The 16,494-nt window shown below is 37.8% G+C and overlaps 22 non-coding genes across 22 annotated transcripts; all 22 read right to left on the reverse strand.

Annotated features, from left to right (window-relative positions):
• Positions 1-383: 383 nt before the first annotated feature.
• On the reverse strand, positions 384-455 carry trnac-gca (transfer RNA cysteine (anticodon GCA)). Its single transcript has one exon. It is a non-coding gene; the product is annotated as a tRNA-Cys (tRNA).
• Positions 456-1,156: 701 nt separating this feature from the next.
• On the reverse strand, positions 1,157-1,228 carry trnac-gca (transfer RNA cysteine (anticodon GCA)). The gene has a single exon. It is a non-coding gene; the product is annotated as a tRNA-Cys (tRNA).
• A 703-nt stretch (positions 1,229-1,931) lies between these two features.
• On the reverse strand, positions 1,932-2,003 carry trnac-gca (transfer RNA cysteine (anticodon GCA)). Its single transcript has one exon. It is a non-coding gene; the product is annotated as a tRNA-Cys (tRNA).
• A 423-nt stretch (positions 2,004-2,426) lies between these two features.
• Positions 2,427-2,498, reverse strand: trnac-gca (transfer RNA cysteine (anticodon GCA)). The gene has a single exon. It is a non-coding gene; the product is annotated as a tRNA-Cys (tRNA).
• A 701-nt stretch (positions 2,499-3,199) lies between these two features.
• Positions 3,200-3,271, reverse strand: trnac-gca (transfer RNA cysteine (anticodon GCA)). Its single transcript has one exon. It is a non-coding gene; the product is annotated as a tRNA-Cys (tRNA).
• A 703-nt stretch (positions 3,272-3,974) lies between these two features.
• On the reverse strand, positions 3,975-4,046 carry trnac-gca (transfer RNA cysteine (anticodon GCA)). The gene has a single exon. It is a non-coding gene; the product is annotated as a tRNA-Cys (tRNA).
• Positions 4,047-4,469: 423 nt separating this feature from the next.
• On the reverse strand, positions 4,470-4,541 carry trnac-gca (transfer RNA cysteine (anticodon GCA)). The gene has a single exon. It is a non-coding gene; the product is annotated as a tRNA-Cys (tRNA).
• Positions 4,542-5,242: 701 nt separating this feature from the next.
• On the reverse strand, positions 5,243-5,314 carry trnac-gca (transfer RNA cysteine (anticodon GCA)). The gene has a single exon. It is a non-coding gene; the product is annotated as a tRNA-Cys (tRNA).
• A 702-nt stretch (positions 5,315-6,016) lies between these two features.
• On the reverse strand, positions 6,017-6,088 carry trnac-gca (transfer RNA cysteine (anticodon GCA)). The gene has a single exon. It is a non-coding gene; the product is annotated as a tRNA-Cys (tRNA).
• A 423-nt stretch (positions 6,089-6,511) lies between these two features.
• On the reverse strand, positions 6,512-6,583 carry trnac-gca (transfer RNA cysteine (anticodon GCA)). Its single transcript has one exon. It is a non-coding gene; the product is annotated as a tRNA-Cys (tRNA).
• A 701-nt stretch (positions 6,584-7,284) lies between these two features.
• trnac-gca (transfer RNA cysteine (anticodon GCA)) lies at positions 7,285-7,356 on the reverse strand. Its single transcript has one exon. It is a non-coding gene; the product is annotated as a tRNA-Cys (tRNA).
• Positions 7,357-8,057: 701 nt separating this feature from the next.
• trnac-gca (transfer RNA cysteine (anticodon GCA)) lies at positions 8,058-8,129 on the reverse strand. Its single transcript has one exon. It is a non-coding gene; the product is annotated as a tRNA-Cys (tRNA).
• A 702-nt stretch (positions 8,130-8,831) lies between these two features.
• On the reverse strand, positions 8,832-8,903 carry trnac-gca (transfer RNA cysteine (anticodon GCA)). The gene has a single exon. It is a non-coding gene; the product is annotated as a tRNA-Cys (tRNA).
• A 423-nt stretch (positions 8,904-9,326) lies between these two features.
• Positions 9,327-9,398, reverse strand: trnac-gca (transfer RNA cysteine (anticodon GCA)). Its single transcript has one exon. It is a non-coding gene; the product is annotated as a tRNA-Cys (tRNA).
• A 701-nt stretch (positions 9,399-10,099) lies between these two features.
• Positions 10,100-10,171, reverse strand: trnac-gca (transfer RNA cysteine (anticodon GCA)). The gene has a single exon. It is a non-coding gene; the product is annotated as a tRNA-Cys (tRNA).
• Positions 10,172-10,872: 701 nt separating this feature from the next.
• On the reverse strand, positions 10,873-10,944 carry trnac-gca (transfer RNA cysteine (anticodon GCA)). The gene has a single exon. It is a non-coding gene; the product is annotated as a tRNA-Cys (tRNA).
• Positions 10,945-11,645: 701 nt separating this feature from the next.
• On the reverse strand, positions 11,646-11,717 carry trnac-gca (transfer RNA cysteine (anticodon GCA)). The gene has a single exon. It is a non-coding gene; the product is annotated as a tRNA-Cys (tRNA).
• A 1,005-nt stretch (positions 11,718-12,722) lies between these two features.
• trnac-gca (transfer RNA cysteine (anticodon GCA)) lies at positions 12,723-12,794 on the reverse strand. Its single transcript has one exon. It is a non-coding gene; the product is annotated as a tRNA-Cys (tRNA).
• A 1,000-nt stretch (positions 12,795-13,794) lies between these two features.
• trnac-gca (transfer RNA cysteine (anticodon GCA)) lies at positions 13,795-13,866 on the reverse strand. Its single transcript has one exon. It is a non-coding gene; the product is annotated as a tRNA-Cys (tRNA).
• Positions 13,867-14,567: 701 nt separating this feature from the next.
• trnac-gca (transfer RNA cysteine (anticodon GCA)) lies at positions 14,568-14,639 on the reverse strand. The gene has a single exon. It is a non-coding gene; the product is annotated as a tRNA-Cys (tRNA).
• A 400-nt stretch (positions 14,640-15,039) lies between these two features.
• trnac-gca (transfer RNA cysteine (anticodon GCA)) lies at positions 15,040-15,111 on the reverse strand. The gene has a single exon. It is a non-coding gene; the product is annotated as a tRNA-Cys (tRNA).
• A 1,002-nt stretch (positions 15,112-16,113) lies between these two features.
• On the reverse strand, positions 16,114-16,185 carry trnac-gca (transfer RNA cysteine (anticodon GCA)). Its single transcript has one exon. It is a non-coding gene; the product is annotated as a tRNA-Cys (tRNA).
• Between the last annotated feature and the right edge of the window lie 309 nt (positions 16,186-16,494).

Here is a 16,494-nt window from a genome sequence, read left to right on the forward strand (position 1 = left end):
TAAGGGAGATTTTAGCTTGTGATCAACATAACCTAATAAAGAAAACTCTCTCTTTGAAAACATACCCATAAAGTGTTTGATTTCAAGTTGACAAAAAAATTACAATCTGAGACCTATTGATCTGAAGTATATTGCACTTCCACATCTGATAGGAACTGTCTGACAGAGAAAAACCATTGAATGAGGGACATTTTAGACTGAGTAACATAACCAAAAAAGGAGCACTCCCTCTCTCAAGATACACTTAGAAAGTACTTGATTTCAAGGGGGTGCCAGGATTTGAACGTAAAAAATTGTCTAATAAGGGACAATTTTCCCTGCTTAACATATTAAAAAAAAGAGTCCTCTACCCTCAAAATAATCTTTGAAAGCACTTGATTTAAAGGGGGTATCAGGATTTGAACCTGGGACCTCTTGATCTGCAGTCAAATGCTCTACCACTGAGCTATACCCCCTCTTCTAGAAACTGTATAAAGGCTGAAAAATTGTCTAATAAGGGACATTATAGCTGGAGATCAACAAAAACTAATGAAGAACACTCTCTCTCTGAAAACATACCCATAAAGTTTTTGATTTCAAGATGACAAATATATTACAATCTGAGACCTATTGATCTGAAGTCTGTTGCACTTCCACCTCTATTAGGAACTGTCTGACAGAGAAAAACCATCTAATGAGGGACATTTTTGCAGAGCACTTCCTCTCTCAAGAAACACCGAGAAAGTACTTGATTTCAAGGGGGCGCCAGGATTTGATCCTGAGAAATTGTCTAATAAGGGAGATTTTAGCTTGTGATCAACATAACCTAATAAAGAAAACTCTCTCTTTGAAAACATACCCATAAAGTGTTTGATTTCAAGTTGACAAAAAAATTACAATCTGAGACCTATTGATCTGAAGTCTATTGCACTTCCACCTCTGTTAGGAACTGTCTGACAGAGAAAAAACATTGAATGAGGGACATTTTAGACTGAGTAACATAACCAAAAAAGGAGCACTCCCTCTCTCAAGATACACTTAGAAAGTACTTGATTTCAAGGGGGTGCCAGGATTTGAACGTGAGAAATTGTCTAATAAGGGACAATTTTCCCTGAGTAACATATTCAAAAAAAGAGTCCTCTACCCTCAAAATACTATTTGAAAGCACTTGATTTAAAGGGGGCACCAGGATTTGAACCTGGGACCTTTTGATCTGCAGTCAAATGCTCTACCACTGAGCTATACACCCTCTGCTAGAAACTGTCTAAAGGCGGAAAAATTGTCTAATATGGGACATTATAGCTGGCGATCAACAAAAACTAATGAAGAACACTCTCTCTCTGAAAACATACCCATAAAGTATTTGATTTCAAGATGACAAATATATTACAATCTGAGACCTATTGATCTGAAGTCTGTTGCACTTCCACCTCTGTTAGGAACTGTCTGACAGAGAAAAACCATCTAATGAGGGACATTTTAGCAGAGCACTTCCTCTCTCAAGAAACACCGAGAAAGTACTTGATTTCAAGGGGGCGCCAGGATTTGATCCTGAGAAATTGTCTAATAAGGGAGATTTTAGCTTGTGATCAACATAACCTAATAAAGAAAACTCTCTCTTTGAAAACATACCCATAAAGTGTTTGATTTCAAGTTGACAAAAAAAATTACAATCTGAGACCTATTGATCTGAAGTCTATTGCACTTCCACCTCTGTTAGGAACTGTCTGACAGAGAAAAAACATTGAATGAGGGACATTTTAGACTGAGTAACATAACCAAAAAAAGGAGCACTCCCTCTCTCAAAATACACTTAGAAAGTACTTGATTTAAAGGGGGTGACAGGATTTGAACTTGAGAAATTGTCTAATAAGGGACAATTTTGCCTGAGTAACATATTCTGAAAAAAAGTCCTATACCCTCAAAATACTCTTAAAAAGCACTTGATTTTAAGGGGGCATCAGGAATTGAAACTGGGACCTCTTGATCTGCAGTCAAATGCTCTACCACTGAGCTATACCCCCTCTGCTAGAAACTGTCTGAAGGCGGAGAAAATGTCTAATAAGGGACATTATAGCTGGAGATCAACAAAAACTAATGAAGAACACTCTCTCTCTCTGAAAACATACCCATAAAGTATTTGATTTCAAGATGACAAATATATTACATTCTGAGACCTATTGATCTGAAGTCTGTTGCACTTCCACCTCTGTTAGGAACTGTCTGACAGAGAAAAAACATTGAATGAGGGACATTTTAGACTGAGTAACATAACCAAAAAAGGAGCACTCCCTCTCTCAAGATACACTTAGAAAGAACTTGATTTCAAGGGGGTGCCAGGATTTGAACGTGAGAAATTGTCTAATAAGGGACAATTTTCCCTGAGTAACATATTCAAAAAATGAGTCCTCTACCCTCAAAATACTATTTGAAAGCACTTGATTTAAAGGGGGCATCAGGATTTGAACCTGGGACCTCTTGATCTGCAGTCAAATGCTCTACCACTGAGCTATACCCCCTCTGCTAGAAACTGTCTAAAGGCGGAAAAATTGTCTAATATGGGACATTATAGCTGGAGATCAACAAGAACTAATGAAGAACACTCTCTCTCTGAAAACATACACATAAAGTATTTGATTTCAAGATGACAAATATATTACAATCTGAGACCTATTGATCTGAAGTCTGTTGCACTTCCACCTCTGTTAGGAACTGTCTGACAGAGAAAAAACATCTAATGAGGGACATTTTTGCAGAGCACTCCCTCTCTCAAGAAACACAGAGAAAGTACTTGATTTCAAGGTGGCGCCAGGATTTGATCCTGAGAAATTGTCTAATAAGGGAGATTTTAGCTTGTGATCAACATAACCTAATAAAGAAAACTCTCTCTTTGAAAACATACCCATAAAGTGTTTGATTTCAAGTTGACAAAAAAATTACAATCTGAGACCTATTGATCTGAAGTCTATTGCACTTCCACCTCTGTTAGGAACTGTCTGACAGAGAAAAAACATTGAATGAGGGACATTTTAGACTGAGTAACATAACCAAAAAAGGAGCACTCCCTCTCTCAAGATACACTTAGAAAGTACTTGATTTCAAGGGGGTGCCCGGATTTGAACGTGAGAAATTGTCTAATAAGGGACAATTTTCCCTGAGTAACATATTCAAAAAAAGAGTCCTCTACCCTCAAAATACTATTTGAAAGCACTTGATTTAAAGGGGGCACCAGGATTTGAACCTGGGACCTTTTGATCTGCAGTCAAATGCTCTACCACTGAGCTATACACCCTCTGCTAGAAACTGTCTAAAGGCGGAAAAATTGTCTAATATGGGACATTATAGCTGGCGATCAACAAAAACTAATGAAGAACACTCTCTCTCTGAAAACATACCCATAAAGTATTTGATTTCAAGATGACAAATATATTACAATCTGAGACCTATTGATCTGAAGTCTGTTGCACTTCCACCTCTGTTAGGAACTGTCTGACAGAGAAAAACCATCTAATGAGGGACATTTTAGCAGAGCACTTCCTCTCTCAAGAAACACCGAGAAAGTACTTGATTTCAAGGGGGCGCCAGGATTTGATCCTGAGAAATTGTCTAATAAGGGAGATTTTAGCTTGTGATCAACATAACCTAATAAAGAAAACTCTCTCTTTGAAAACATACCCATAAAGTGTTTGATTTCAAGTTGACAAAAAAAATTACAATCTGAGACCTTTTGATCTGAAATCTATTGCACTTCCACCTCTGTTAGGAACTGTCTGACAGAGAAAAAACATTGAATGAGGGACATTTTAGACTGAGTAACATAACCAAAAAAAGGAGCACTCCCTCTCTCAAAATACACTTAGAAAGTACTTGATTTAAAGGGGGTGACAGGATTTGAACTTGAGAAATTGTCTAATAAGGGACAATTTTGCCTGAGTAACATATTCTGAAAAAAAGTCCTATACCCTCAAAATACTCTTAAAAAGCACTTGATTTTAAGGGGGCATCAGGAATTGAAACTGGGACCTCTTGATCTGCAGTCAAATGCTCTACCACTGAGCTATACCCCCTCTTTTAGAAACTGTCTGAAGGCGGAGAAAATGTCTAATAAGGGACATTATAGCTGGAGATCAACAAAAACTAATGAAGAACACTCTCTCTCTCTGAAAACATACCCATAAAGTATTTGATTTCAAGATGACAAATATATTACATTCTGAGACCTATTGATCTGAAGTCTGTTGCACTTCCACCTCTGTTAGGAACTGTCTGACAGAGAAAAAACATTGAATGAGGGACATTTTAGACTGAGTAACATAACCAAAAAAGGAGCACTCCCTCTCTCAAGATACACTTAGAAAGAACTTGATTTCAAGGGGGTGCCAGGATTTGAACGTGAGAAATTGTCTAATAAGGGACAATTTTCCCTGAGTAACATATTCAAAAAATGAGTCCTCTACCCTCAAAATACTCTTTGAAAGCACTTGATTTAAAGGGGGCATCAGGATTTGAACCTGGGACCTCTTGATCTGCAGTCAAATGCTCTACCACTGAGCTATACCCCCTCTGCTAGAAACTGTCTAAAGGCGGAAAAATTGTCTAATATGGGACATTATAGCTGGAGATCAACAAAAACTAATGAAGAACACTCTCTCCCTGAAAACATACCCATAAAGTATTTGATTTCAAGATGACAAATATATTACAATCTGAGAACTATTGATCTGAAGTCTGTTGCACTTCCACCTCTGTTAGGAACTGTCTGACAGAGAAAAACCATCTAATGAGGGACATTTTTGCAGAGCACTCCCTCTCTCAAGAAACACAGAGAAAGTACTTGATTTCAAGAGGGCGCCAGGATTTGATCCTGAGAAATTGTCTAATAAGGGAGATTTTAGCTTGTGATCAACATAACCTAATAAAGAAAACTCTCTCTTTGAAAACATACCCATAAAGTGTTTGATTTCAAGTTGACAAAAAAATTACAATCTGAGACCTATTGATCTGAAGTCTATTGCACTTCCACCTCTGTTAGGAACTGTCTGACAGAGAAAAAACATTGAATGAGGGACATTTTAGACTGAGTAACATAACCAAAAAAGGAGCACTCCCTCTCTCAAGATACACTTAGAAAGAACTTGATTTCAAGGGGGTGCCAGGATTTGAACGTGAGAAATTGTCTAATAAGGGACAATTTTCCCTGAGTAACATATTCAAAAAATGAGTCCTCTACCCTCAAAATACTCTTTGAAAGCACTTGATTTTAAGGGGGCATCAGGAATTGAAACTGGGACCTCTTGATCTGCAGTCAAATGCTCTACCACTGAGCTATACCCCCTCTGCTAGAAACTGTCTAAAGGCGGAAAAATTGTCTAATATGGGACATTATAGCTGGAGATCAACAAAAACTAATGAAGAACACTCTCTCCCTGAAAACATACCCATAAAGTATTTGATTTCAAGATGACAAATATATTACAATCTGAGAACTATTGATCTGAAGTCTGTTGCACTTCCACCTCTGTTAGGAACTGTCTGACAGAGAAAAACCATCTAATGAGGGACATTTTTGCAGAGCACTCCCTCTCTCAAGAAACACAGAGAAAGTACTTGATTTCAAGGTGGCGCCAGGATTTGATCCTGAGAAATTGTCTAATAAGGGAGATTTTAGCTTGTGATCAACATAACCTAATAAAGAAAACTCTCTCTTTGAAAACATACCCATAAAGTGTTTGATTTCAAGTTGACAAAAAAATTACAATCTGAGACCTATTGATCTGAAATCTATTGCACTTCCACCTCTGTTAGGAACTGTCTGACAGAGAAAAAACATTGAATGAGGGACATTTTAGACTGAGTAACATAACCAAAAAAAGGAGCACTCCCTCTCTCAAAATACACTTAGAAAGTACTTGATTTAAAGGGGGTGACAGGATTTGAACTTGAGAAATTGTCTAATAAGGGACAATTTTGCCTGAGTAACATATTCTGAAAAAAAGTCCTATACCCTCAAAATACTCTTAAAAAGCACTTGATTTTAAGGGGGCATCAGGAATTGAAACTGGGACCTCTTGATCTGCAGTCAAATGCTCTACCACTGAGCTATACCCCCTCTTTTAGAAACTGTCTGAAGGCGGAGAAAATGTCTAATAAGGGACATTATAGCTGGAGATCAACAAAAACTAATGAAGAACACTCTCTCTCTCTGAAAACATACCCATAAAGTATTTGATTTCAAGATGACAAATATATTACATTCTGAGACCTATTGATCTGAAGTCTGTTGCACTTCCACCTCTGTTAGGAACTGTCTGACAGAGAAAAAACATTGAATGAGGGACATTTTAGACTGAGTAACATAACCAAAAAAGGAGCACTCCCTCTCTCAAGATACACTTAGAAAGAACTTGATTTCAAGGGGGTGCCAGGATTTGAACGTGAGAAATTGTCTAATAAGGGACAATTTTCCCTGAGTAACATATTCAAAAAATGAGTCCTCTACCCTCAAAATACTCTTTGAAAGCACTTGATTTAAAGGGGGCATCAGGATTTGAACCTGGGACCTCTTGATCTGCAGTCAAATGCTCTACCACTGAGCTATACCCCCTCTGCTAGAAACTGTCTAAAGGCGGAAAAATTGTCTAATATGGGACATTATAGCTGGAGATCAACAAAAACTAATGAAGAACACTCTCTCCCTGAAAACATACCCATAAAGTATTTGATTTCAAGATGACAAATATATTACAATCTGAGAACTATTGATCTGAAGTCTGTTGCACTTCCACCTCTGTTAGGAACTGTCTGACAGAGAAAAACCATCTAATGAGGGACATTTTTGCAGAGCACTCCCTCTCTCAAGAAACACAGAGAAAGTACTTGATTTCAAGAGGGCGCCAGGATTTGATCCTGAGAAATTGTCTAATAAGGGAGATTTTAGCTTGTGATCAACATAACCTAATAAAGAAAACTCTCTCTTTGAAAACATACCCATAAAGTGTTTGATTTCAAGTTGACAAAAAAATTACAATCTGAGACCTATTGATCTGAAGTCTATTGCACTTCCACCTCTGTTAGGAACTGTCTGACAGAGAAAAAACATTGAATGAGGGACATTTTAGACTGAGTAACATAACCAAAAAAGGAGCACTCCCTCTCTCAAGATACACTTAGAAAGAACTTGATTTCAAGGGGGTGCCAGGATTTGAACGTGAGAAATTGTCTAATAAGGGACAATTTTCCCTGAGTAACATATTCAAAAAATGAGTCCTCTACCCTCAAAATACTCTTTGAAAGCACTTGATTTTAAGGGGGCATCAGGAATTGAAACTGGGACCTCTTGATCTGCAGTCAAATGCTCTACCACTGAGCTATACCCCCTCTGCTAGAAACTGTCTGAAGGCGGAGAAAATGTCTAATAAGGGACATTATAGCTGGAGATCAACAAAAACAAATGAAGAACACTCTCTCTCTGAAAACATACCCATAAAGTATTTGATTTCAAGATGACAAATATATTACATTCTGAGACCTATTGATCTGAAGTCTGTTGCACTTCCACCTCTGTTAGGAACTGTCTGACTGAGAAAAAACATCTAATGAGGGACATTTTTGCAGAGCACTCCCTCTCTCAAGAAACACAGAGAAAGTACTTGATTTCAAGGGGGCGCCAGGATTTGATCCTGAGAAATTGTCTAATAAGGGAGATTTTAGCTTGTGATCAACATAACCTAATAAAGAAAACTCTCTCTTTGAAAACGTACCCATAAAGTGTTTGATTTCAAGTTGACAAAAAAATTACTATCTGAGACCTATTGATCTGAAGTCTATTGCACTTCCACCTCTGTTAGGAACTGTCTGACATAGAAAAAACATTGAATGAGGGACATTTTAGACTGAGTAACATAACCAAAAAAGGAGCACTCCCTCTCTCAAGATACACTTAGAAAGAACTTGATTTCAAGGGGGTGCCAGGATTTGAACGTGAGAAATTGTCTAATAAGGGACAATTTTCCCTGAGTAACATATTCAAAAAATGAGTCCTCTACCCTCAAAATACTCTTTGAAAGCACTTGATTTAAAGGGGGCATCAGGATTTGAACTTGGGACCTCTTGAGCTGCAGTCAAATGCTCTACCACTGAGCTATACCCCCTCTGCTAGAAACTGTCTAAAGGCGGAAAAATTGTCTAATATGGGACATTATAGCTGGCGATCAACAAAAACTAATGAAGAACACTCTCTCCCTGAAAACATACCCATAAAGTATTTGATTTCAAGATGACAAATATATTACAATCTGAGACCTATTGATCTGAAGTCTGTTGCACTTCCACCTCTGTTAGGAACTGTCTGACAGAGAAAAAACATCTAATGAGGGACATTTTTGCAGAGCACTCCCTCTCTCAAGAAACACAGAGAAAGTACTTGATTTCAAGGGGGCGCAAGGATTTGATCCTGAGAAATTGTCTAATAAGGGAGATTTTAGCTTGTGATCAACATAACCTAATAAAGAAAACTCTCTCTTTGAAAACATACCCATAAAGTGTTTGATTTCAAGTTGACAAAAAAATTACAATCTGAGACCTATTGATCTGAAATCTATTGCACTTCCACCTCTGTTAGGAACTGTCTGACAGAGAAAAAACATTGAATGAGGGACATTTTAGACTGAGTAACATAACCAAAAAAAGGAGCACTCCCTCTCTCAAAATACACTTAGAAAGTACTTGATTTAAAGGGGGTGACAGGATTTGAACTTGAGAAATTGTCTAATAAGGGACAATTTTGCCTGAGTAACATATTCTGAAAAAAAGTCCTATACCCTCAAAATACTCTTAAAAAGCACTTGATTTTAAGGGGGCATCAGGAATTGAAACTGGGACCTCTTGATCTGCAGTCAAATGCTCTACCACTGAGCTATACCCCCTCTTTTAGAAACTGTCTGAAGGCGGAGAAAATGTCTAATAAGGGACATTATAGCTGGAGATCAACAAAAACTAATGAAGAACACTCTCTCTCTCTGAAAACATACCCATAAAGTATTTGATTTCAAGATGACAAATATATTACATTCTGAGACCTATTGATCTGAAGTCTGTTGCACTTCCACCTCTGTTAGGAACTGTCTGACAGAGAAAAAACATTGAATGAGGGACATTTTAGACTGAGTAACATAACCAAAAAAGGAGCACTCCCTCTCTCAAGATACACTTAGAAAGAACTTGATTTCAAGGGGGTGCCAGGATTTGAACGTGAGAAATTGTCTAATAAGGGACAATTTTCCCTGAGTAACATATTCAAAAAATGAGTCCTCTACCCTCAAAATACTCTTTGAAAGCACTTGATTTAAAGGGGGCATCAGGATTTGAACCTGGGACCTCTTGATCTGCAGTCAAATGCTCTACCACTGAGCTATACCCCCTCTGCTAGAAACTGTCTAAAGGCGGAAAAATTGTCTAATATGGGACATTATAGCTGGAGATCAACAAAAACTAATGAAGAACACTCTCTCCCTGAAAACATACCCATAAAGTATTTGATTTCAAGATGACAAATATATTACAATCTGAGAACTATTGATCTGAAGTCTGTTGCACTTCCACCTCTGTTAGGAACTGTCTGACAGAGAAAAACCATCTAATGAGGGACATTTTTGCAGAGCACTCCCTCTCTCAAGAAACACAGAGAAAGTACTTGATTTCAAGAGGGCGCCAGGATTTGATCCTGAGAAATTGTCTAATAAGGGAGATTTTAGCTTGTGATCAACATAACCTAATAAAGAAAACTCTCTCTTTGAAAACATACCCATAAAGTGTTTGATTTCAAGTTGACAAAAAAATTACAATCTGAGACCTATTGATCTGAAGTCTATTGCACTTCCACCTCTGTTAGGAACTGTCTGACAGAGAAAAAACATTGAATGAGGGACATTTTAGACTGAGTAACATAACCAAAAAAGGAGCACTCCCTCTCTCAAGATACACTTAGAAAGAACTTGATTTCAAGGGGGTGCCAGGATTTGAACGTGAGAAATTGTCTAATAAGGGACAATTTTCCCTGAGTAACATATTCAAAAAATGAGTCCTCTACCCTCAAAATACTCTTTGAAAGCACTTGATTTTAAGGGGGCATCAGGAATTGAAACTGGGACCTCTTGATCTGCAGTCAAATGCTCTACCACTGAGCTATACCCCCTCTGCTAGAAACTGTCTGAAGGCGGAGAAAATGTCTAATAAGGGACATTATAGCTGGAGATCAACAAAAACAAATGAAGAACACTCTCTCTCTGAAAACATACCCATAAAGTATTTGATTTCAAGATGACAAATATATTACATTCTGAGACCTATTGATCTGAAGTCTGTTGCACTTCCACCTCTGTTAGGAACTGTCTGACTGAGAAAAAACATCTAATGAGGGACATTTTTGCAGAGCACTCCCTCTCTCAAGAAACACAGAGAAAGTACTTGATTTCAAGGGGGCGCCAGGATTTGATCCTGAGAAATTGTCTAATAAGGGAGATTTTAGCTTGTGATCAACATAACCTAATAAAGAAAACTCTCTCTTTGAAAACGTACCCATAAAGTGTTTGATTTCAAGTTGACAAAAAAATTACTATCTGAGACCTATTGATCTGAAGTCTATTGCACTTCCACCTCTGTTAGGAACTGTCTGACATAGAAAAAACATTGAATGAGGGACATTTTAGACTGAGTAACATAACCAAAAAAGGAGCACTCCCTCTCTCAAGATACACTTAGAAAGAACTTGATTTCAAGGGGGTGCCAGGATTTGAACGTGAGAAATTGTCTAATAAGGGACAATTTTCCCTGAGTAACATATTCAAAAAATGAGTCCTCTACCCTCAAAATACTCTTTGAAAGCACTTGATTTAAAGGGGGCATCAGGATTTGAACTTGGGACCTCTTGAGCTGCAGTCAAATGCTCTACCACTGAGCTATACCCCCTCTGCTAGAAACTGTCTAAAGGCGGAAAAATTGTCTAATATGGGACATTATAGCTGGCGATCAACAAAAACTAATGAAGAACACTCTCTCCCTGAAAACATACCCATAAAGTATTTGATTTCAAGATGACAAATATATTACAATCTGAGACCTATTGATCTGAAGTCTGTTGCACTTCCACCTCTGTTAGGAACTGTCTGACAGAGAAAAACCATCTAATGAGGGACATTTTTGCAGAGCACTCCCTCTCTCAAGAAACACAGAGAAAGTACTTGATTTCAAGGGGGCGCAAGGATTTGATCCTGAGAAATTGTCTAATAAGGGAGATTTTAGCTTGTGATCAACATAACCTAATAAAGAAAACTCTCTCTTTGAAAACATACCCATAAAGTGTTTGATTTCAAGTTGACAAAAAAATTACAATCTGAGACCTATTGATCTGAAGTCTATTGCACTTCCACCTCTGTTAGGAACTGTCTGACAGAGAAAAAACATTGAATGAGGGACATTTTAGACTGAGTAACATAACCAAAAAAGGAGCACTCCCTCTCTCAAGATACACTTAGAAAGTACTTGATTTCAAGGGGGTGCCAGGATTTGAACGTGAGAAATTGTCTAATAAGGGACAATTTTCCCTGAGTAACATATTCAAAAAAAGAGTCCTCTACCCTCAAAATACTCTTTGAAAGCACTTGATTTAAAGGGGGCATCAGGATTTGAACCTGGGACCTCTTGATCTGCAGTCAAATGCTCTACCAATGAGCTATACCCCCTCTGCTAGAAACTGTCTAAAGGCTGAAAAATTGTCTAATAAGGGACATTATAGCTGGAGATCAACAAAAACTAATGAAGAACACTCTCTCTCTGAAAACATACCCATAAAGTATTTGATTTCAAGATGACAAATATATTACAATCATAGACCTATTGATCTGAATTCTGTTGCACTTCCACCTCTGTTAGGAACTGTCTGACAGAGAAAAACCATCTAATGAGGGACATTTTAGCAGAGCACTTCCTCTCTCAAGAAACACCGAGAAAGTACTTGATTTCAAGGAGGCGCCAGGATTTGATCCTGAGAAATTGTCTAATAAGGGAGATTTTAGCTTGTGATCAACATAACCTAATAAAGAAAACTCTCTCTTTGAAAACATACCCATAAAGTGTTTGATTTCAAGTTGACAAAAAATTACAATCTGAGACCTATTGATCTGAAGTCTATTGCACTTCCACCTCTGTTAGGAACTGTCTGACAGAGAAAAAACATTGAATGAGGGACATTTTAGACTGAGTAACATAACCAAAAAAGGAGCACTCCCTCTCTCAAGATACACTTAGAAAGTACTTGATTTCAAGGGGGTGCCAGGATTTGATCCTGAGAAATGGTCTAATAAGGGAGATTTGAGATTGTGATCAACATAACCTAATGAGGAAAACTCTCTCTTTGAAAACGTACCCTTAAAGTGTTTGATTCCAAGTTGACAAAAAATGTAAATCTGAGACCTATTGATCTGAAGTCTATTGCACTTCCACCTCTGATAGGAACTGTCTGACAGAGAAAAACCATTGAATGAGGGACATTTTAGACTGAGTAACATAACCAAAAAAAGGAGCACTCCCTCTCTCAAGATACACTTAGAAAGAACTTGATTGCAAGGGGGTGCCAGGATTTGAACGTGAGAAATTGTCTAATAAGGGACAATTTTCCCTGAGTAACATATTCAAAAAATGAGTCCTCTACCCTCAAAAAAAATACTCTTTGAAAGCACTTGATTTAAAGGGGGCATCAGGATTTGAACCTGGGACCTCTTGATCTGCAGTCAAATGCTCTACCACTGAGCTATACCCCCTATGCTAGAAACTGTCTAAAGGCTGAAAAATTGTCTAATAAGGGACATTATAGCTGGAGATCAACAAAAACTATTGAAGAACACTCTCTCTCTGAAAACATACCCATAAAGTATTTGATTTCAAGATGACAAATATATTACAATCATAGACCTATTGATCTGAATTCTGTTGCACTTCCACCTCTGTTAGGAACTGTCTGACAGAGAAAAACCATCTAATGAGGGACATTTTAGCAGAGCACTTCCTCTCTCAAGAAACACCGAGAAAGTACTTGATTTCAAGGAGGTGCCAGGATTTGATCCAGAGAAATTGTCTAATAAGGGAGATTTTAGCTTGTGATCAACATAACCTAATAAAGAAAACTCTCTCTTTGAAAACATACCCATAAAGTGTTTGATTTCAAGTTGACAAAAAATTACAATCTGAGACCTATTGATCTGAAGTCTATTGCACTTCCACCTCTGTTAGGAACTGTCTGACAGAGAAAAAACATTGAATGAGGGACATTTTAGACTGAGTAACATAACCAAAAAAGGAGCACTCCCTCTCTCAAGATACACTTAGAAAGTACTTGATTTCAAGGGGGTGCCAGGATTTGATCCTGAGAAATGGTCTAATAAGGGAGATTTGAGCTTGTGATCAACATAACCTAATGAGGAAAACTCTCTCTTTGAAAACGTACCCTTAAAGTGTTTGATTCCAAGTTGACAAAAAATTTAAATCTGAGACCTATTGATCTGAAGTCTATTGCACTTCCACCTCTGATAGGAACTGTCTGACAGAGAAAAAACATTGAATGAGGGACATTTTAGACTGAGTAACATAACCAAAAAAGGAGCACTCCCTCTCTCAAGATACACTTAGAAAGAACTTGATTTCAAGGGGGTGCCAGGATTTGAACGTGAGAAATTGTCTAATAAGGGACAATTTTCCCTGAGTAACATATTCAAAAAATGAGTCCTCTACCCTCAAAATACTCTTTGAAAGCACTTGATTTAAAGGGGGCATCAGGATTTGAACCTGGGACCTCTTGATCTGCAGTCAAATGCTCTACCACTGAGCTATACCCCCTCTGCTAGAAACTGTCTAAAGGCGGAAAAATTGTCTAATATGGGACATTATAGCTGGAGATCAACAAAAACTAATGAAGAACACTCTCTCCCTGAAAACATACCCATAAAGTATTTGATTTCAAGGTGACAAATATATTACAATCTGAGACCTATTGATCTGAAGTCTGTTGCACTTCCACCTCTGTTAGGAACTGTCTGACAGAGAAAAACCATCTAATGAGGGACATTTTTGCAGAGCACTCCCTCTCTCAAGAAACACAGAGAAAGTACTTGATTTAAAGGGGGCGCCAGGATTTGATCCTGAGAAATTGTCTAATAAGGGAGATTTTAGCTTGTGATCAACATAACCTAATAAAGAAAACTCTCTCTTTGAAAACGTACCCTTAAAGTGTTTGATTCCAAGTTGACAAAAAATTACAATCTGAGACCTATTGATCTGAAGTCTATTGCACTTCCACCTCTGATAGGAACTGTCTGACAGAGAAAAACCATTGAATGAGGGACATTTTAGACTGAGTAACATAACCAAAAAAAGGAGCACTCCCTCTCTCAAAATACACTTAGAAAGTACTTGATTTAAAGGGGGTAACAGGATTTGAACTTGAGAAATTGTCTAATAAGGGACAATTTTCCCTGAGTAACATATTCAAAAAAATAGTCCTCTACCCTCAAAATACTCTTTGAAAGCAATTGATTTAAAGGGGGCATCAGGATTGGAACCTGGGACCTCTTGATCTGCAGTCAAATGCTCTACCAGTGAGCTATACCCCCTCTGCTAGAAACTGTCTAAAGGCGGAAAAATTGTCTAATATGGGACATTATAGCTGGAGATCAACAAAAACTAATGAAGAACACTCTCTCTCTGAAAACATACCCATAAAGTATTTGATTTCAAGATGACTAATATATTACAATCTGAGACCTATTGATCTGAAGTCTGTTGTACTTCCACCTCTGTTGTGAACTGTCTGACAGAGAAAAACCATCTAATGAGGGACATTTTAGCAGCGCACTTTCTCTCTCAAGAAACACCGAGAAAGTACTTGATTTCAAGGGGGTGCCAGGATTTGAACATGAGAAATTGTCTAATAAGGGACAATTTTCCCTGAGTAACATATTCGAAAAAAGAGTCCTCTACCCTCAAAATACTATTTGAAAGCACTTGATTTAAAGGGGGCATCAGGATTTGAACCTGGGACCTCTTGATCTGCAGTCAAATGCTCTACCACTGAGCTATACCCCCTCTGCTAGATACTGTCTAAAGGTGGAAAAATTGTCTAATATGGGACATTATAGCTGGAGATCAACAAAGACTAATGAAGAACACTCTCTCTCTGAAAACATACCCATAAAGTATTTGATTTCAAGATGACAAATATATTACAATCTGAGACCTATTGATCTGAAGTCTGTTGCACTTCCACCTCTGTTAGGAACTGTCTGACAGAGAAAAAACATCTAATGAGGGACATTTTTGCAGAGCACTCCCTCTCTCAAGAAACACTGAGAAAGTACTTGATTTCAAGGGGGCGCCCGGATTTGATCCTGAGAAATGGTCTAATAAGGGAGATTTTAGCTTGTGATCAACATAACCTAATAAAGAAAACTCTCTCTTTGAAAACGTACCCATAAAGTGTTTGATTTCAAGTTGACAAAAAAATTACAATCTGAGACCTATTGATCTGAAGTCTATTGCACTTCCACCTCTGATAGGAACTGTCTGACAGAGAAAAACCATTGAATGAGGGACATTTTAGACTGAGTAACATACCCAAAAAAGGAGCACTCCCTCTCTCAAGATACACTTAGAAAGTACTTGATTTCAAGGGGGTGCCAGGATTTGATCCTGAGAAATGGTCTAATAAGGGAGATTTGAGCTTGTGATCAACATAACCTAATGAAGAAAACTCTCTCTTTGAAAACGTACCCTTAAAGTGTTTGATTCCAAGTTGACAAAAAATTTAAATCTGAGACCTATTGATCTGAAGTCTATTGCACTTCCACCTCTGATAGGAACTGTCTGACAGAGAAAAACCATTGAATGAGGGACATTTTAGACTGAGTAACATAACCAAAAAAAGGAGCACTCCCTCTCTCAAAATACACTTAGAAAGTACTTGATTTAAAGGGGGTGACAGGATTTGAACTTGAGAAATTGTCTAATAAGGGACAATTTTGCCTGAGTAACATATTCTGAAAAAAAGTCCTATTCCCTCAAAATACTCTTAGAAAGCACTTGATTTTAAGGGGGCATCAGCAATTGAAACTGGGACCTCTTGATCTGCAGTCAAATGCTCTACCACTGAGCTATACCCCCTCTGCTAGAAACTGTCTAAAGGCTGAAAAAATGTCTAATAAGGGACATTATAGCTGGAGATCAACAAAAACTAATGAAGAACACTCTCTCTCTGAAAACATACCCATAAAGTTTTTGATTTCAAGATGACAAATATATTACAATCTGAGACCTATTGATCTGAAGTCTGTTGCACTTCCACCTCTATTAGGAACTGTCTGACAGAGAAAAACCATCTAATGAGGGACATTTTTGCAGAGCACTTCCTCTCTCAAGAAACACCGAGAAAGTACTTGATTTCAAGGGGGCGCCAGGATTTGATCCTGAGAA

The sequence above is a fragment of the Oncorhynchus clarkii genome, chromosome 31, assembly GCF_045791955.1.
Source record: "Oncorhynchus clarkii lewisi isolate Uvic-CL-2024 chromosome 31, UVic_Ocla_1.0, whole genome shotgun sequence".
NCBI lineage: Eukaryota > Metazoa > Chordata > Actinopteri > Salmoniformes > Salmonidae > Oncorhynchus > Oncorhynchus clarkii.